This window comes from Nothoprocta perdicaria, unplaced genomic scaffold, assembly GCF_003342845.1.
Source record: "Nothoprocta perdicaria isolate Ctin4 unplaced genomic scaffold, notPer1 scaffold_59, whole genome shotgun sequence".
Classification (NCBI taxonomy): Eukaryota; Metazoa; Chordata; class Aves; order Tinamiformes; family Tinamidae; genus Nothoprocta; species Nothoprocta perdicaria.
Genome location: NW_020455854.1, coordinates 2,261,640 through 2,283,529, shown reverse-complemented (window position 1 = coordinate 2,283,529; position 21,890 = coordinate 2,261,640). Strand labels below are relative to the sequence as shown.

General features: G+C 39.1%; 1 protein-coding gene across 1 annotated transcript in view; it reads right to left on the bottom strand.

Annotated features, from left to right (window-relative positions):
• Positions 1-21,890, bottom strand: part of RBFOX1 (RNA binding fox-1 homolog 1) — a 691,795-nt gene that overhangs the window by 597,681 nt on the left and 72,224 nt on the right. The window lies entirely within an intron of this gene.

Genomic DNA, 21,890 nt, shown 5'->3' with positions numbered 1-21,890 from the left:
GTTTCAAGTAAACAAACAAAACAACAATAAAGAGGAAGCCTAATTTAGGAGAGGCAAATTAATGAAACACATAAATACAATGCAAKTTTGTTGCATAATAAAGATGTCAACTATTTTAATGAAAAACAAATGGTAGAACATTTGCCTTAACTCCATTCCTAAGCGCCTTACTGCACCAGTGATTTTTGTTGACACTGTAAGGTTATTAACACATTCCATTGGAGACTGAAGCAATTTAAATATTAATGGCCTCTTTACGAGAAATTAATAACAAAATCATAAAATCCTTGTGTTTCAAGGCTTCCAGGTTAATTACTTCACCTGGTTGACAAGGACAAGATAAATCTTAGTTTTAACCTTAACATTTTTAGGTAAACTAAAAAAAGACAATAACCTACATACTGTATTCAAGCTCCTAAATCCTTCATATTTGATCAGCTCCATTTTTAACCTTTTGAATACTGTCCCATGTAAACTGATGGGATCCCATTATTCCTTTTGCATGTACATTACATGTACATGTATAYTGCATGTACAAAAAGGCAAACTGTGATGACAGACTGGGAACCTTCAGCTTCAGAATCAGTGTGAAAGGAAAAAATCAGTAGACGCTTCCCAATATACATCTTGGCTGATTATTTCTCAGTTTTGGAAGGATTTCTAAGCCAATATGCCCCTCAAGAACCACCCACAATATGTCTGTAAATACACGATTAGCGGACATTAGAAGAACAATCTATGACCTAATCATTGACTAGGCTGAAGAACCGTTTCACTCCTCCTTAATGCATCTTTATTGCTCTTCCAAGCCAAGTCAKAAGGAGTTTTGGCACACTGTACTGCAACAATCATTCTGCTTCTAAATGTCGCCCTCAGTATACAAATCACTTGCTCACTATATCAAACTATTTTCTCTGTTCTGATAATTCTGATAATTAGGATTTTAATTTTTCATTCATTCTTCTACCGGTTTTGCAAATCTTTTTTTGCCTCCTACTCATGCCTACAAAACTTCTGTGTCAAAATTAATTTCATTTTCTAATCGTGGTGTGTTTTTGCTGAGATGTCAGCAAATTTGCAAACAAAAATAAAAGTAAAATAAAATAAAGCCTCAAAATAGTCGAACCAGATGGTCTGATGGGGAAACCATCTCGAAAGAATGCAGATGAACAGAAGCTCTCGCCAACCAAGCAGAATAAGATATTCTACTGTTTCTTGTTGATTTAAGGTCTATGACACACCACATCTGTCACAACGAAGGGTASATAGAAAAGGGAGTTTAATGACTACAAAAAATACATTAAAAACAACAAGTTTTAAAAAATATTCACTTGGCATCTGTCTTCTGTAACAAGGCCCCGTTATTGTACRGCAATTTCTCTCCCTCTTCACTTTCAGAAAGAAATTAAGTTTAATACACTGCTGGTACTTAACAACCAGATTTTGTCAGTTTGTGTGTTGAGTGGCATCCTATTGACTTTCACAACACTATTTAYACTATAAATTATAACCTAATTTGCCATAAAGGTGACAGATTCTCATACTACCTCCAAGTGTCCCATGCAGGAACTATGTAGGCAATCACCTTGATGCTGCAAACATCTTTGCTGTGGTCATGAGCGATCCTTCCACCTCCTGCTCACCTCGCTTCTGCTGGTGCCAGTGCTTATGGATCCAGATGGGTGCTGGAAGGGATTATTTGGGGTGTTTCATTGTCAGAGGGGAATGAAACAAGCGTATTTCTACCATTTTCTCTTCCTTTTCTCTATGGAGGCCTCAGGGATGCGCAGCCCGCGCAGGGTGGATCTGGTACAATCCAAGCATAAATCAGGGTAAAGAATGTGCCGTTAACTGGCTAGGCCAGGAAAAAATAGCAGCCCAKCTTTGGGAATGTCAGCCCTTTCCAAAATAATCCCTCCAGCCAGCTTTCCACGTACCTGCCAGACACAGCTCTGCACTGCCACAGATAAAATCTTCCAAGAAGCTGAGCCGTCTGGCTTGAAGTTCACAGTTGGGCTGATACTACAAAAAATCATCACAGAAACATACCCAGAACACTGAAAAAAAATCTAATTACCAAGGTACCACCATGCCTAATGTAGTTGATGCTGAATCTGAAAAATGAGCACCTCAAACAAATCTTTTCCTGTAGACCAACAGGACATTTTCAAGTGTTATAACAACACGCTAGATTGTGACATCTGATTGAGATGATTGCACAAATGGAGTTCATCTGAGTGTAATTTCTCTGTTAATRGGAACTGCACAGGGAATTAATTTGGCCAAGCATATCATGTTATTCAACACATAATTGATTAGTTTGTGCGTGAGAAGTTGAATAACATTAACACAATTCCAAAAYGACTGCTGATGGAAAAGCTTGGTTTTCACTTTTGAGCTGTTTAAGAGACCTGCAGGTCAGATGCTTAAGATCTGTATCAGGCAGGTAATTAATGAAAGTCATTAGCTAAACAAGCCTTTCTGTCAGCAGAAGGAATGAGCATGTGAGAGTAGTATGGAGCACCTACCACCGAAATTCACCTCCAACCTCACTAGAAAAAAAAAAAACATCCGATTCAGAAGTGGAGACAATAACCCAGTACGCTGAATATAAGGCATGACAAAGCACAGTACCGTTTGAAGCAAAAAGTTTGAATCACTTCGGTCATGTATAAATCAACAGAGATCACAAACCCATAATTTTGGCACAATAGCATGACTTGGGAAAATTCTGGGAAATTCAGTTGCACTCTCCACTGAAGCTGACAGAACTGAAATAAAACACATAGCCACAAAGRACAAGCCGACTCTGAAACTGGCTCAAAGGTTTGAGCTCCAGCGCAGTAGCAAGTTCCTCTCCTGGCAAGGTGAGAACAATTTCAGTGCTAAATCCTCCTCTCCATTCTTCATCAGCTTCAGATTTATATTATTTCTTCCTGACATATGAATGTATTGCCAAAAATATAGTTTTATCTATTTGAAAAAACAGCTTTTCATAATTCATCCCCTTTTATACCAAAGGAAAACTCAATGTGAAAGTGATTTAAATTTTTTTCTAAAGCACAAATAAATTCTACAATTCCTGTAGGCAACATAAAAGTATATAGTTCCCTTTTAATTTTAGTTGTGTATATAATGAATTTCACAGTTTTTGCTGATGCAAACACTATCCAGTCCCAAGAAGTAGTTGCTTATCAGGAACAGCAGCAGAGCTGAAAGTCCTTAAGCAGCATTAAGTGAAAATAAGGAAATGTGTTAAGGGTGGACGCTTGAGATTGTAAAAATCACCCAAAAGAACCCTTCTAAATATAAAAGGGAGGCAGAAAAGTTACAGTCATCATAACTTTATAGTATACATGTTCATAATCTGAGCACAAATTATTTTTAATATCATATTAATATTACAAATTTACTATTATAACCAACATTTAGCTCAATCTTGAAAAAAAGCCTTTTTTAAAATAAAAGAAGCAATCTGCAGAAATGTGGAAAAGTAACAAAAAAATACAGGTATTTAATATCTTTAATTTATATATATAACAAAAATATACAAATGCACACAATCATACATTTAAGGTATTTCCTACCAAAATTTAATTTAGTGAATGAGACAGTTTGGCTGGAATGGGTCTCCTGGCCAAATCCCTGCTCAGAGCTGGCACAGGCAGAGCAGGTCACACAGAACCATCTGCAGGGTCTCYGAGTCTGGAGCATCTCCAAGGATGGAGATACCTCTGCCCCTGTGGGCCTCACTAAATAAGATACCCTGTCAGAAATAAAATGCTAAGTCTGGCCTATTTTCATGAGAGGATTATTCAGGATATTTTTACACCTTTCACTAGCGGAATAAATTGAAAATCCCTGGGAGCACTGTAAATGTTCAAAACAGGATGCAGGTTGGGGGGGGGTTATTTTGTTTCTGTTTATTGTTTGCTTGTTTATCTAAGCAAATCAATTGCTTCACTCCAGCAGAGATACATATATTATAGAAGTCATAGTTACTGCTTTAAAACACTATTACTTGACAATTTGCCATCCTTTGCTGGCCTGCAATATCCCTAGAGGACTGAGAACAGGAGCCTTAAAAAGGAAACGAAACACAGGAGCCTTCCAGTGAATTAACCAAGTGGTTTAAATACGGGCCACCGAGTCTGCTGTCGTGGCTGAGAAGTGCAGGACAATTCCAGTAATTAGGAAGCAGGAGCTGGCACCCGCAGTAGGTGCTCGCTGCCCCACRGCTCGGCATGGGGCTCTGAAAGGGGATGCAGATGCAAAACCTGAAAAGATCTTCTCAAAAGTCAATTCAAAATCTAGTCAAGATGGTTACATAAAAATTAGCACGTGTGTGCATCTCTTATGTAGTTGAGCATGTGTCTGAGAAATTAAATCACACTTTTGTGACCAAAAAATGGCACCAGAGGTGAAACACCCATCRCCTCTTCATTACAGGTTCCTCTTGGAATATGAATGACCGAGTCCAAAGACATTTTCAACTTCAAATAATAAAGTATCAGGTATTAACAGAGAAATTCTAGACACTATATGAAAATGCATCCAAAATCGAAGAAAAAGACATAGTAAAAARCAAAGATACCAGGTATTACACAGAACCTGCTCTGGGAGAAAGCTGGTCTATAGACCTGGTCCCTATACAGAGAGATAATAAATAATAAACAAAGCCGTTTAATAAATAATAAAAACCTATTACATCAGACGACAGTGCAAAATGTCAGATTCAGAAGTAGAGATCTATCCAGAACTGCCCAGAGCAGGTTACTAGAGGTACTCAAAGGAACTGGTCTACATGGTAAATGAAGGACAAAAACTGATCAAATCAATGCTAACGGCTGAACCAACCCTTCCACACTTGGAATCATGTAATCTACCACTAATGTCACCAGTTACAAACTCTGACCATTCTCTAAAAACCATATAGCCAACTAGTAGCAGATTTTCACTGTTAGAAGGTATTTTGGGGGCAAATAAAACTGGAAAACGTGTTATAGCTTGGTGAGGCTTTGGAATAGATGACAGAAATTGCTGATATTCTCCTCATACATATTCCGTATTAAAACAAAACAAAATAATGCTAGATTAAAGAGAGGTAAAAATAAGCTTAAGAAAAGATAAATTTAAGTGTATGGAATGACTAAAATAGTCATTTGGAAAATTAATGTCATGTAAAAGTAATTTAGTCAAGTCTAATTAAAGGAGAAATGTTAACTCTAATCACACCAGAATTGGAGACRAAATATTATATACCAAATGTATGACTACTTTGCAATGTTAAAACATGTGCAAAGTGAAAAAAAAAGCCATCCTCTTCAAAGCAAATGCCAAAAGCTTCAATGTACATATCCAGAAACAGGACTTCTTGGAAATTTCTTACCTATATGAAGTATGAAATGATTTCAGAATGCAGGACGAGTGCATCAGAATAAAGTCACAGTTCTTTACAGAGTACTGCTTTGACTGTATGTAGATGATAAAGGACATACATTTACCTACTGAACCATAAAAACAATAGAAAGGCATTGAGAAGAGCAAGTATTTCTGCTTTAATTCATGTTGTGTTGAACTCCTGCATAATCTACATACAGCCATGTACACACACTTAACATTCAATCATTTGTAACTGGCATTAAAGAGTATTTCTTCAGCAGAATGTGTAACATTACCACATAAAAGATGCTTTATTCAATACACCTTAATATCACAGCAAATTATTCCAAAATAGTTGGAAAAAAAATATTTAAATGGCAAATTTTGAATGTTATTGCAAATTGCAATGAACTCAGACCCTTGTGAACTTCTGAGCCTCAGAAATTTAGAGAATGAGCTACCCAGAACATACCCTGTCTCTGAGTGTGAACCTACCAGGCTACCCTTTAGGCAGCTCACTTGTTTTTAGAAGGTTTTACACACTTTTTATTTTGGAGTTGCTCAATGCCCGGCTGGTCCCCAAGAGCCTGATTTGACTCGTGCTGGCTGCTGGTGGCCCCATGAGGGTCATTATAGCAGCCATAAATAAACGAAGGGTCTGAAATGGCCTTGAAAGCGTCCTTTTTGCTTCCCTCAGAGAAAGTGCAGAGATGGGGACGGTGAGGTGCGACCCACCTCCCCTTTGCACTGCTTTTCTTGTTGATTTTAGGTCAGCTTTAGGCTGCTGTCACAGTCCTGATTCAGCAAAGCATATAAACCCCAGACTTAATCCATCTTTTCCGTGGAAATTGTGTATGTGCTTCAGGGTCTTTTTAAAAATAGGAATAAATTTAAGCGTTTCCTGCGATGGGCATATCATGCAGACTTGGGTCTACCTCATTACATCTAAATATGCTCAGTGTATGAATGCTGTATTTTAAATGACTTTGCAAAGAGTTCCAGCATCTATTTCCTATTCCTCAGCCACAGAGCTAGTTCATCTCTGCAAWAACTAAGGATTAAGAGGATAACATCCATTTGTAAACCTGGCTAATCACCTTTTCTCTCACTCAGCATCACTCCCTTTCACTGAGATAAAACAACCGGCTCAAATTTGAAGCCTAGGAGAGTGTTCAGCTTGTCTTGGGTTTCCCTCCTGAGTCACGGCTCGGAGAATCATCGCTAACTCCACGAAGAGGAATATTTCCAGAAAGCCTCACATAAACGCCAGAAATAAGTGTGGATTTCCTCTTAATTTGCATCCTCTAGTCAGATGGCTTAGGGAACTAAGAAAATACTAAGCTTTTCCTAGTGTCAAAATCCAAGACACTGTTCTGGTACATTTCTGGTGTTCTAGTAAGGTCTAATGAGGTCTTAATTAGTTAACAGCTAAGTCTTTCCCCAGGGCACTGGTTAGATCTCCTGCTGCACCCTCACAATTACTGTAGCTTGCAAGAACTCAATGATTTCTGACACCTCTACTATAGATCAAATAAACTATGATTCAGAAAATATTAAAACAGCAGCTACAGGTCTATCTTTAAAAAAAGATAATAATCATACAGAGCAAATCACACTAGCAAAGACATATACATAACCTCATGAATGTCCAGATAAAGCCAAAACGGAAATTTCACAGGTCACAATTAAAATTTGTATGAGGGATATTTTCTGTGGAGCTACTGCCAACAAGAACTCACTTGTTTACAGCAAATACAGCCAGTTCACAGCTACTTATCAGTGCAGTTTAATATGGTCCATAATACAATCAAACTACCAGCATACAAATTTCCAAAACTCAATCCTCTTGGGTACCTTTTTTCCCCATTACCATGCCACACATATGCAGTCTGTCCGTGCAATAACCTTGGCACCGGCSAGCTTGGTAACCTCCTACAAACTGCACAAATTAAGTTGATTATTTCTAATGCTTCCTGAAATATTTTGTCCCAGTCAATCTTAACAAAATCATTTACAAAAGAAATGTGCGGGTTTTTTTTTTTAGAGGAAAAAAAGGAAAAGAAGTGCCCCTTTTTACCCCACATCCATTATACTATATACAAAAGCTCTCATATATGGAAGTCTATAATTCAAAATAAAGCAATTACCTACGGCTGTTTGAAAAATTATTTTTCTAATGCAACAAAAACACAAGAAACTCAAAATAAAGAAGAAAATGAGGTAATATCTGGAAAAAAGATTTTTAAAAAATAAAAAAAAAGAAAAAAGATAAAAATGAAAAAATAAGTCTTTAGGACTTCTCTATGAGTGATTGCCACTTCCCATCAGGTTTTTAATACCTCCATGGATGCTTCACATAACACACATAATCCTGCTGAGAAAATGAAGAAGAAATTCACTGAGAAAAGCGATAGAAAGTCTTTGACTATCACATCAGCAATTTAAATTCCAACCAAGAAAGTCATAACTGCTCAGTGGTTGCAGTATCATTCCAGTTTCTACTTTAGCATTCCTCTAATTGGTAAGTTTGCAGAGAAAATAATGCCACATTAGAAACCTCACACTACACTYGCCAGGGTCAGTAGAAAAGGTGAGTGCTAAACACATCACGGCAGCTGCAACAATTCCAACTTCATTTATGAGGCTATGCCAAGATAAAATAAATAATTAAATAAACAAGAACAGCTAAACAAAACACAGAATAATGGGAGTCACTTGATACCGCTTCTTCCRTGCCCTGCTTCATTGGTGGGTGACACCAGCCTTCGATCCTGCTACGTTTCTGGATAAACACGGAGCGACAGGCAAGGGGACACGTGCGAGCTGAACGTGGACAGCCCTTTCCTCCACGCGCCCTCACCTCRCTGCTTCAGGATGAGTTGCTCTTGGGGTCATTCTGATTCTTCTCTCACGTTTACAAAGAAACCATTAGCTTTTCTGCCCCGGCTAATCACTRTTACCAATATATGCAGTGCTCAAAATAACAGAACAAAGCCAAAAAGGAGCCATGAAATGTGTTTTCCAACAGGTATCACAGAGAAGAGCCTGCCTGCATCTTCTTTACACCCTCCCTCAAATTTGGGCACACCTGGTTAAGACTCCCCAGTGCCTCTCTTCTCCAGGTTGCACAGCCCCAGCTCTCTCAGCCTCCCCTTGTAGGAAAGATGCTGTAGTCTCTAGATCACCTTAGTGACCCTCTTTCTTTTCTTAGGATGAGCTTCTTTTATTATTTAAAGGACATACAGGGAACAAAAGATCTCAATTTTACTCACTTCCCACTTTCAGGAGCAAGGTACTCCTGGCTCCTCTGAGAAACCATGCAGCCAAAGAGACTGGAGTTGCCATCACATTGCCAGCATCCCAAGACTTTCATTCACTTTTCAAACCTCTATCTGTAACCGCATATGAAACAAGAGTGAAACAATTAATTTCCACATTCAGTAGCTGATCTCCCTTCTGGGAAAGACGCATTCTTTCTCTTGTTCCGATTCCCCGCATTTTCCTGGACTTGAGGAGGTAGGAGGGAAGATGCATTTTTAATACAGCTGCTCTGGAACAGAAGCCTTTCCCATTCAGGGATCATATTTTCTTTCTCCACAATCTTCTCTCTCGACACTTACAAAAGACTTATCAGAGAATGGGCAGGATTTTTTATTTCAAATATTAAAATACAGCAGCCACTCCTATTTTCAACTCAGCCATTAGGAAATACAAAGACATAAAAGCAAGAAATGAAAAAATAACCCTCTTCATGCCCTATTCAGTAACAGGCACAGTCAGGTAACCACAGCAATGAAATGAAGCTGAGAAACCTCCTGTCTTCTATACGTCACCCAGCCTCCAAAAAAGCCAGAAAAAAAAGGCCTTGTGAGGTATTTGCATCCCAGCTAGTTAAAAAAAAAATCATAGCACAATATAAAAATCAAATGAACCTTCTAGAAAAAATACTGTCAAAAATCCCGTATTATTGAAAGCAATTAGTTATGCCCACTTGTTTGGGGTGCTCTAGTGAGCCTGGACTATGACACAAGCCTCAGTAGTAGAAAACATTACAACAGTCAGGACAGATATGAACAGAAAGCGAACACACAAATTGTAATTTTTATTTAACACTGAGTTACAATGAGTTACTACATTCTGGAAGAGGGCAGCCGTTTTCAGCATCACTGAAGGGTTTTGGATTGAGCAAACTCTTGGTTTGGCACATCAGCCACTGGACAGGTACCAATACCTGCCAACAAGCCTCTCATCTTCACCAAGATGAAACTCCAAAAAAGCAATAGGCTCCCACATAAAAACCTTACGTACTCTCAGAGTTATCTGGCATAATTAATCCTGCCTGTGATTAGATTGTGACAATCAGCTAAGTAGCATACGTTTGTGACACAGAACTTATTAGTTTAAGGAGTGGTATTAGCTTGAGAGTGATTAGTTTGGGGCTGTGTTTCTCAAGTTACCAAATAAYTTCCTTGAAACCCTATTTGAAAGAGAGAATTTGAAAGCTATATGACTTTGAATCATAAAAATAAATAAATAAAAATCCCAAACTATAAATTAACAACAAGCAGAGCAAAATGAGTGAACTATTTTTTTCTTAGCTGAGCCTCTCATTTGGAAGGAGCAACAGGATTAAAAAAAAAATAAAGGCACTTTAACCCATTTTTCCTCTTCTGCTAACATTTTCAACTTCTGACCTGTCTTGTCTGTTATGGGGAATTCCATTATGGGAGAATAAAGCACGTGCTGCTCTTACAAAATAGAAGCTCTTTTAATGACAGTTACCAAAACATGCCCTTTTGTACTTCAATAGATTGACTGTAAAAGCTCACTGTCAACTGACAGCAACATCAATGCCAATGCACAAAAGCCTGACACTCCTGTATGAAAAATCCTTGCACTATTAACTGTTGGTGCCCTGCTGGGGTTTATGCAGCTATTTTTGAAGAAGCAGAACACCTTTTGTTCCTTTTAAGTAGAGGAAGGCAACATTTAGAGGAGAAAAGGTTCTCATAGTTTATACTACTGGAACTCATAATTAACAGGTTCCTCCTTTTTTATTCATCGCAAATGATAGTAAAAAATCTGGGGGCAATTCCAGTGATTCCTTCTCTACTGGCCTCCAATTTTTGGCTAATCAAAGATGCAACCCAGAACGCTGAAGATGAGCTCTCCTGGCAAAATAAAGTTATTATCTATCAGTTTCTATCCCATAAACATCCAGAAAATGCAATCTAAATCACAGCCAGTCACCTGAATCTTTGATGTAAATAGTTTAATTGATTATAATAGGAATAATTTTTTTTTTCAAGATGTGGCAAAAAGCATCAGTTCTTTTTTCGTATCAGTAGGGTTGGATAAAGAGGTAAAATAGAGGACAGCTAGTTCAGTATTGCTCTGCTGTTTTCTTCAAAACGTTGTTTAAATAAGGAAAATGAAAGCCCGAACGCTTGACATCAGCCCTACACAAGGGCACTCCATAAAAGTATCTGGCGGTTGAAGGCAGCCAAGGCTAATTATGAGCTCGTACCAATTTTATTTGTACATTAATTTTTATTGCTAGAGCAGTATAAAGGACCCACCCTGCCAGGACATAAATAATTACCTGTCAGCAACTCGAGATCCGTGCTCGCCTAATCCAGAAATAGCTCTCCTGGATTTCTTCCTCGTGACTTCTTACATCTTGATCACTCTGCACAGACAGACTGCATAGCTGCAAGGCATAATTACACCTCGCAGCTGCGATATTCCGCTCTTATTCTGTTAATCCAAAGACAGTTCATCTCTTAGAGTTCCCATCTAAAGGAATACATTTCCACCCTCCCTATTCGGCAGAGAGACACTGCAGACTTCACCTGCTATTCGCAGCTTTGACAAGCAGCCATACGAAAAATCAAGATAACATTTTTTCTCCCTGCCACCCGCTGTTAAGAATCAACTTGGCTGTTGTGGCACTATCAAGAACCAGGTCAACTACATGTTTCTCAGCCCAGACACAGCTACAGACAACAGAAGCGGAGCTGAATTATTCAGGAGGCAAAAGCATCCATCTATTCCCAAAATGCAGAAAAAGGAAGAGACAAATACCAATACCCAATGCTTTCAGCAGCTAGCGAAATAATACCATCACAGGTATTATTTTCCACTTATAAATTCGTAAAATACAAGAGATATCTATAYTTCCTTGGGGAGAGGGTCTCAAGAAAAGTACAGAGCAGCTGGACGAAAAGGCAACTCTCAAAGAGACAAATAAGCCCTAAAATGYCCCTGTTCCCATTCTCTCCCTCTGCTTTGAAAATTAATCAGTCTCATTAGTAAATAATCTAGATGTGCCATAAACTAGTATCTTGATGAGGAAAAGGACAAAGGATATATAGATGAAACATAGGACCTCCTATATTTATTTATGTACATATGCATACCTAGGCAGCCCTGCACAAACCTGTAAATACCCACCCACCCAGACACACCATCCTCACCCACAGCAATTGCTGCCATTACCCAGCTGCAGCTCTCACAACCACCCTGTTGTTGAGCAAAATCCTCCAGCACCAGTAAGGGACTTAATGCAAGCTACTAATTATTTTGCAAATAAATTCTTTACTTAAAACAAGCAAACAACAGAAATGGAAAATGCAGAAGTAAAAAAAAACTAAAAAGGTTTGCATTAAATACTTAACCCAGAAGTAGAGTTATACAAATAATAACCAGATTAAACACAAGAACATGTGCAGGTACCTATCTTGATTGAAGTGTTCATTTAATATATTTTAAGTGCTTGAAAAATTCTGCTTACTTGATTAGAGCTGATTGTTTGCATTTTGATTTATTGCTTCAAGATCAGTATTCATTAAGTCACTTAATAGAATGGTGTCCTTACAGCTGCTACCGTATTAACTGCAATCATTTTTCCCCCATTCCCGTTTGTTGCATAGTTCAGAGCTACATTAAAAGCAGCCTGCAGTTGTTTATTAAGCACAACTGTGGTGGTAAGTAGAAATATCTTCAGAAACAATCGTGAGACTTAGGTTTTATTTCATAGGTTTACAAAGGAATTATGTTACATTTTGTCTCCAAATCAAATTGTTCTGGGTCTGATCAGGGATACCCTGACATAATTACTCGACGAGTTGATCCATATTCAAAATCCCTGACCAGAAATTTCAAAGTGACGTTCCCAGGCGTGTTTCAAGAGTGTACTTTGGGGTCCTAAAAAAATTATCGTTTTTTAGCCTCTCTTAACCCTGATCAAGTGCTCAGCAACTTTTACAAAATGGAAACTTTAGAAATTAAAAGTCTATATTCGACACCCTATCTTTCAGCACACAGACTTCAAAATAACACCCGAAGACTAAATATCTTACTTATTGGTTCTAGCAAATACAATATTTTACATGAACCCTTTGCTCTTTATCAACCCTTACATGAACCCTTTGCTCTGTGATTAGAGCATGTCAGCAACTTAACTACCAGTCCAAATAGAGTATAATAATACTACGAAAGCTATAGTGTACACTTATCTACTTTATTATATTTATTTCTGCTTTTATAAATTTTGGGAGCCTAATTAAATAGTAGTGTATTTTTTGACATAAAATACACAGGCCAAACTACATAAGATTTTCATCAGACCGCTGCAGCCGCCTTGAGCTGTGACCCATGTCACTTATCGGGTCAGCAATGCTCCATCTCCTGCTTCGAAACACAGAAAACTGCAAAACCTTTTGTGAAAAAAACACACAGAGAGGCCTATTCGTCTCCAGGTACATTAAAAGTAATTAATACAATAATCATTATTAGTTGTTTTAATGGTAGTCTCCACTTAAAAGGAGAAGAAAATTGTGCTCATGTTCTGATGCTGAGCCATCAATTTAAATCCTCTGAAAAAATATGAAGGTCTTTCAAAAAAGYAGCACTTCTACTGACTGTTAGAATACACAGTGCTTGTTTGCAAAGAATTACAACTGCTTTGCTATTGAAAACACAAATGATTTTTTCATAGAACTCTAATTAGCAGCCTTTTATATATTCTCCTTTATATATTAATGCCACTCCTATTTCCTCTCTTCCAGTGGATTCTACCCCCAGTCATTACAATTAATGGGAAAGCTTTGACTGCCTCCGAGGGATTTGGTCCATTAATCTTGGAGTTCTGTTAAGAAACGCTGATGTTTGAAGCAATCGCGTTACTTGTTCGCTTAGCTTCATTAAAACCGCTGTGGCACAAGTACTTCAAAGTCCCAAACTTTTAAAGTACTGAGGTAGCTTGAAAAGTTTTCCTAGCAATATATTAAAAATATAAATAGGATAACAGTGCTTAGGCAAGGTACTGATAAGGTACAGCTCCCGCTGTGCGGTTTAAATAGAGTATCCTGCAGTCACAGGGTACATGATTAAATTAAGCACCACGTTTCAACTACACAAATTGATTATTGAAACAACCATAAACGTTCAGCCTTGCCCCACTGAGGGATGACAATTAATAGATGAGGGGGCAGTCTAAGCTTCCTTTCTAGCCTTGGATCAAACTGGATCAGGAGAAGAGGAAAAGAAAAAACAAAAGGCACAACGTTAAGGCTGGAGAGCAAGTTCATTTCTTTTGTACCTTCTATTTCATTGCGTTTGCCATAAGCTTATTGAGTAACTTCATACATAAGGACAAAAACAAGGYTCACAAATAATACAAAATACCAAAAAAGGTATTTTTGGTAAAAGAGRGACCCGCACATGGGGAAGGACATCACGAGGCCAAAACAGAGGAGARGACCCCATGAGCATGGCTTTAAGTCGTCACCAAAGGCCTCTATAACAACACCTTGGCCCTTTGACTTTCTTCTCAACTAAACAAACACCTACAGACTTCCTATTTTTTAATTCATTTTGATGACTTTCTGTCACAGAAAGTTTGCAAGCTTTTAAATTGCAATCTTTGAAAAAGGTGATTGATGCACAGAACACACCTGAGTGTGTGTGCTATAGAGAACTACAGGTGCTTGTTGGCAAAATCCCACAATTCTACTAATTCACAGTTACAAGTATACCAATTTCTAAATATATCACATTGTCTGGGAGGAGGGGGAGACCCAGGAAAGTTGTGCTATGCATTTTTACTGTTCCAGGAAAAAACACCAAAAATTTCTAGTGCTAAGGGTTAGCAACAAATAAATGATACGCTATCCTATTTTCTTCTACTTTATACTGATTTTATCCCCACTCAAGGCATAAACTACATTCTTTTTTGTCTTTACTAATGGCAATTCAAGCCCTAGCTCCTCAGAGCGCTCTCTTTCCCTGCTCCAAATCCTATCACCAGCTTTCCCGGATGTCAGGGCTCTCCTAAGGCCACTGTCCCAGCTCACACATATTGTACAAATGCTCCCAAAGGGGCCCCTTGAGAYCCCCCTGCACGGAGCCGCGCACGTTCTCTTGCTCCCGCTCCATCTCCCACTCGGTATTTCACAGGGCTAACATCAGGTAGAACAGCGCGTTGCTCCCGGGGGAGCTCCAGGCGCCAGCAACAAGCTGAAATATTCCACTGCATAACGGCCCTGAACGGGAAAGGGAAACAGACCTCCAGAATAGAAGAAACAGAAATCCAGAATAGGCACCCATGTTCTGTCCTGAACTCTTTTTCTTATCTTAACTCAGTTCCTCAAACAAGCCTTGCCAACCCACCAAGCAACCAGTGCTACGAAGCCTCTGGACGCCACGGCTGGAATGGATTGAGAAATTGCTGCAGCTCTTCCCCTCCTGCCTCAGATCTGTCTGCTCTCCATTGCCAAATGACCACCGTGGGCCTCAGTAAGATCATTTTAAAAATAAAATGAACGGCACCATTAGCCTAAGACGTGGAACATGGTGTTGAATCTAACAAAATACTACTGAGATCTCAAACTATATTGTTTTCAACTACCGCTTAGGATGAGAAGAGTGATAAGGTCTTTTGGGGGTCTTTTGAAGGGTGGTTGCTTGATCAGTTTGTAAACACAGGTTTTTATCAGATTCCTCAGATTTTTTTTATTATTATGGTTCCAATTTTTATTAAATTTTCAGCCTCCTTTTGCTTAAGCTTTGGATTTGCACAGTTACAGACTGAAGTAAAGCAGCCTTTCTCTAACCACGGAAAAGAAACTATCCCAAAAACCTCACATCAGGTCTGGAAAGAAGTGTGGTTTTGTTTGTTTGGTTTTTCATTCTTTAATTATTTAATTTTTGGTGCCTTTGCTGTATGCTCAATGTACTCCCACAGCTCCTGACAGGATCCAAAGCCAGGAAAGCACCAAAGCCCATCACAAGACTAAAATAACACATGCCATGCTGCAGCATGGTATCCTATATTAAAGAATATAAGGCAAGAACATTCCTTAAAAACTAGTGAATATTAAATTTCACAAGCCGTAGTATCTTAACTCACATCCTACCTACAGTGAATTTCAATCCTGGACCAATAACTTAAAGCTAAAAAAGAAAATCTTTTTCAAATTGCATGTGATAAGGACAACAGGATAAGAGCAAAAATATTTGTAGAAGAGCTTTAAAATATAYTAGAAAAATGAAAACATGATAGAAAACTAACTTTTTTCATTCTTCATGTTTCAAAGTTTATTTACAGAGCTATTAACAAGTGATCAGCACCAATAAACGTTGCTCTGCTTTCACCACCGAGATCTCCAACATCCTGGCTGCTCGTGCTGCGTGTCTGCRCACCCAGCAAACAGCATCTTGCTGCTCGTTATCTACTCATCACAAACATTTGAAAATGGCTTAATTTTCATACATATAACATAAACAGTAAATCTTCCTGATTTTAACTTTCATGCTAAGCTACATTGCTTGCCCTAAAATCTAATTGGAATGCACGAATGTGTTGCATGGTTTATTTCTGGAGGGCAATGTTTCAACTGCACTTATTTTGACATTTAATTTTCCATATTGGTTTTAATAGGCTGCCTACTGTTTCATAGGGTGCTGCTGAGCATCAGCTACACTGTGTTATTGCCTCCCTCCTACATTTAAATGTCCACTCAAGCACAGCAACAGATACTATACTTTTGTAACTAGTTACATTTTAAAAAGTGACTTTCTTTAAGCAGTTCAATTCAAAAATAACCATTTTTGCCCTCTGGCACTTATTCTAAGTGCTTTATATTCATTTTGCACAAGTAAGTTCACATAAAAGGCAAAAMGATGTCACTGTTGCCTCAAAAATAATTGGGAATAGGAGAAAAGGGAGCTATGCATTTTCAAAATTCCTCTGTGGATAGTGTCACAGGATATTTTGTCCTCAACTTAAATCCAACAAAATCCTGAGGTCAACCTTGGGTTCAGTTGAGCCGTGCTCCAAGTCGCTCATGCAGAGATGCAGGATTTTTAAGGCCATTATCATCTGCATCTTGCATTAATGTTGGAGGGAGGTTTCAGCTATGTAGGCTGGAACAGGTCTTAGTGCAGAGCACACTGGCTCATGTAGGATTGCAGAGTTAGCCCGGACCTTATGCAGAGCCCTCGTCACACAGATGCTCATAGAGAGAACTACAGTTCTCTCTAGCAAAAGGTTATAAACCTTTTAAAAAAAAGTTATAAAATTATCCTAAACTACATACTTTTCTTTATGATAGCCCTAAATTGAGAACACAATACACATATAGTGGCATAATATGAATGACATACCCATTTTTCTTAATGGGACTTCTGCCAAAAATGGCAAAATGTGATTCGACTGAAAGCTGGCATTAAAATTAATTTGTTAGCTTACGCATCTGCTGCAAGATTTACTTTCTCAGTATATTTGAATGGAGATGCTACAAAAGGGTAAAAAAAAAAAATGTTTTCCTGAGGGGAGTGAACTTGTTTCTCAACCTTTATGAATGTTGTTTGGAGAGTATATTAGTTCTCCTGGCATATTTATGCTAGTGCACAGCTTTCTATTCATTTCATGAAACATTTCATAGATTCAGCAAGTGGATGTGTAGATATTTCTTGCAAACGTCCTCAGATAYGAATGAGATTTCAAGTAGTTTCATGCTTTTCAGGAAAACGTTGAAATATTACACCAMGACAGATGAGATGGGAAACACAGACGGCAACATCTACATTACAAACATCGAGCAATTTGTATGTGCATATACACAGAACGTCTGTGAGCATCAATACATATACAGTTGTTGCACAAATACTACTGTGCATTTTAATAGTTGCTCAACAATACGGTATTTATAGGTGATAATTTATCAGTGCTGGCTCTATRAAGGACAGGTTTAAAACAGATACAGCTTGGAATATGTTAAAAGTAACAAGTATAGTAGCAAATCTTACAGCAAACTAAATAGTTCATACCAGTTACGTCACTGGAAGTCATTATCTCTGAGGMAATAACACTACAGAAAAGCTTGTAAAAATGGTGCAGGGAGTACATGAGGAACTAAGCAAAATTTGGGGTATGTTTCATGAGAAGAGAATCCACTGCGGGCTCCTGCCATGATGCTGAGGGAAAGCAAAGGACAACCACTGGCGTAAGAGCGATGGAAAGACAGATGGAAAGAAAGAAAAATAGGGCCTATAGAGACAGAGGGGGTTTTGCCCCTAATGGCCACAGGGCAATATCCAAGCAGGAACCCACTGCCAGTAGAATGGGCAGAGAAACAAGGGCCCCTTCCAGGGTATTAATCAAGTTTCAGACACCACCCATAACTGTAACCAACCACCACTGAAAATATCCAGTCTGTAGGTAAAGGGGGAGCCTCTATAGATCAAAGGGACAAGCATAAAAATAATGCTTGCCTTTTTAATCACTGTAGTTCACAGAAGAAAACAGTATGACTTGAGCTGAGCTTCCACAGAGTCCACAACGCGGTTAAAAGACGAGACGACGTTGGTGTGTATGTGAAAAGCACACTCCAGTGATCTCTTTAAAGACAACAAATACTCTTTGGAGCTGCCCATTCTGTTAAAAGCAGTTATGAATTACTTGAAAACCAACTCCGCTCCAGACAAAGCAATGGAAGAAGGGCAGCGCATTTCATATGTAGATTGTGCGGTTTCTGTGAACTTACATGGATTGCCAGCAATTCCCTCTCCCCCAGGTTCATTGTAGGCAGTGTTAAAATTCACCACTGTCATTTTCTGAAGTTGAATAATTTCTATTTTAAAACTCTAGGGAGACAACTCACTTTCAAACRCAATATATCCAAAGCAGAATGTGTGCATATATTACTGACATCATTCCTAAGCATTAAATGTACATGCTACAGATATGTCTATTGTATAGACAGTTTTTTCTTGTCTTGGAGGAAGCATCAGTACAAACACTGCTCTATGTGCCCCAAAGAGACAGCAGCAGAGAGAACGATGAATCCATTCTCCAAGCCACCTTCCATTTTTAGTATACATACTCCTCCCATAACTATACAAAGAATGAGATTTGGGGTTATCAGAGCAGTAGCATAACCAAGCCAAGAAATTAATCGCTAAAAAACACAAATATCCTGTTATCTTATTTTCTTCTACACTTTACGGATAATTTTTTCAAGAAATCAGCATACTCACAGATTTTCCTGAGAGTCAGATTTTCCCGAGAGCTCAGATCTTCTTTTGGCACCAGGACGAGCGCCAGACTTTCCCAGGAGCTCGCGCACTGCAGCACCGGAGCTGCTTGGAGCTGAGCTATTTTCAAAAGCCAGCAGCTGCTGTGTAGGCTGAGAATACGAAATCCTGCTCCCGAGTGAGCTCTTTTAAAGTCTGCCCTTCACTAACTTTCTTAAGAGCATATGAGCAAGAACCCCAAATACTCGGAAGCGGCTGTTGCTTCTTCAACACTCCGTGTCCCATGGAATACCTACTGTCTTTACTGCATTTAGACAGCCTTGGACTGCCGTTATTACAGCCTGCGCACACATTTCTGCTCGTCATCTCCCTGCCTCCGGGTACCGCTGTGACCTTTTAAACACATCGCTTCTCAGGCCAGGAAGGTTATTCTGCTGATTTTACAGAAAGGTTGCCTCATTACTGTTCCTACTGGAATTGTAAAGGAAAACCCTGCTCCCCGTTTGGTGTTGGGGGTCCAAATTGTCCCATGGCTGTAGTCCTGCTGCTCGCCGAGTCACCTGCCCAGCTACAGTCGTAACAATTGGTATCAACACACACAAACACACACCCCTGAACACCCTTGAGCAGGCCAAGCTCCAAGGCTAAAAACATGACACCATTTTAGAATTTAAATAACAGGCAACACACTAAATCTCCCTTTCTTCCTCGGGTTTTTCAGGACAGGACAAGTTGCCTGTTTGAGGCGAGCCCTTCATCAGCGATGAGAGGGAAGGTAGGCCAAGAGCCTAACGCGGAAACCATGAGGGATRGAGGATGAAGCTGGGGGCTGATATCGGCATCCAGCCTTCACCCAAGAGATCCCATCGTTGGGCACCCTAGGCCTGGTCGCCCATGCGACACCTCACATGTGCCCAAGGCCTTCACGGTGGCATTGGGTTCACCCGGGACAAGCAGAGCCACATGGCAGAGGCGGCATTTCCTGACGGAGCGGCCATCACCTGCACCCACCTCCACAACGAGCAGCACAAACAGGATTTTCCATTCCCATTCATGGCCTAAAACACCCTATACTGCCAGCTTGCAAGCTGCTACCCAAATTAAAACAATGTCAACTGAGAAAAATATTTCCTTTACTACAAAATTTTTTATAAACCTTGCTGCAAATGTCTACCATGGAAAAATGTTTTACCGTGGTTGACTATAATGATGCAGAAAGGACAATTTCAAGAAAAAAAAAGTTAGCTGTAAGTATTTTAGTCAGAACATTGCTTCCTACCTTCTTCTTCAAGATGTTGATAATCCAATACTTGCCTTCAATTAGAGATTCTTTTTTAAACTCAGTCTGCCAAAAATCTTTGTTAAAAGGACATCAAAGAAGAACATTAAGGAAGAGCACCGCAGTTAAAGCAATAGAGCCAGAGAGGGAGCTACTGGAGCAGAAAGGGAATTGAGTCGGTAAGAAATACTTAAAAATGGAAAAAATACRCAAAACTGTCTCACAGAAAAACATTTTTGGAGTAATACATGAGAAAGACAAAACACTCCACAAAAGTTATTTCAACCTCAGGAAAGTGTCACTGTAGTTTAAGAAGTGCCATGCAGAAGCAGCCAATATAAAACTGCAAAATATATACTGAAAAGATGGAAAAGAAAGCAACAAATTGCTGTTTTTCATACTGGCTTACATCAAGATTATTTACTAAATATATTACTTTAAGAATCCTCTTTCTCCAGAAATTTGATTTGCCTTTTTTCAGATATGCTCACATTACCYGACTACAACACGCTTTTAAAAATATCTTTAAAAAGTGCCTTAATACTGTCTTGAAAGACCTGCTTGCCATGGGAAGCTCTCAAGCCGATACCATCAAACAAAAAGGTTCTTTAGAAGGTCACCAGGAAAGCAATAACGACAGCATCATGAACAAGCTGATTTAGAGCTCAAAGAGCACATTAGGTACTGAAAGAGAAAATCAATATATAAATACTCTCCATTTAAATTTAGAAATATTGTGATATATAGACAGGTAATATGACAACGGGAGCTACAAAGACAGATTTTTCCTCTATGAATTTGGCCACAACTTGTAAAAAAAAATATGGAGAGATAAAAAAAATATGAAAAGCCTGCAAGTCTACGCCGTGCAAGAGAATTTAAATCCTGGAACTGATGTATGTATGTATGATGTATGTATGTATGAGTGCGTAACACACCATTTTTCCTCTTCTATATTTAGAAGAAAATCATGTGGATAGAGAYTCACTTTCCATTAGGGAACCCAAGGATGTAAACTGTACATACGATTCCTCCCTGCATTATTTACTGACACAGCCATTATTTACTCAAAGGTACACATTCTTTCTGCTCTCTGTACTCAAATTYAATACAAACATAAGGTGCAAAACTATTTCAAAAATATCTTCCTTGGTATTGCTAAACGTGTATCTGAGGAATTATTTATTGCGCATTATTAAACAAGATGATAGGACTATTGATTTTCAATTTTTCCCTCCCTTCTCACAAACTCCTCTCAACTGAAGAACGCTACACTGAAGCGCCAAGGTCAAAGCCAGTCAGTTACTTGGGGTGCCTCCCTTCAGACGCCTATGGTCAGACCTCTGTCAACATCCAACACTATGAATCGCTTGAGACATCCGCACCACAGCTCCCAGTGCTTTCAGTTGCACTCGCACATGCCGGGCTCTCCTGAAAATCACCTCACAGGATATCGAGCCATCACCTGCAAGCTCCTGTTCCAAGCGGGATGATGTGACCAGCCTTACCTTGAGTGGGAATACTCTAGGAGAGGTAGAATTACCTAAGGCAACACCCGAGCACATCAACGATATTTTCTCTTCTCTTCCTGGGGGCACATGGTCCCGGTCACGCCGTTGCTCGCAGGTGCTCTCACAGTACAGAACCAGCTTGTTCTCAGGCAGGTCTGGCCCAGCACGATCACTTCATG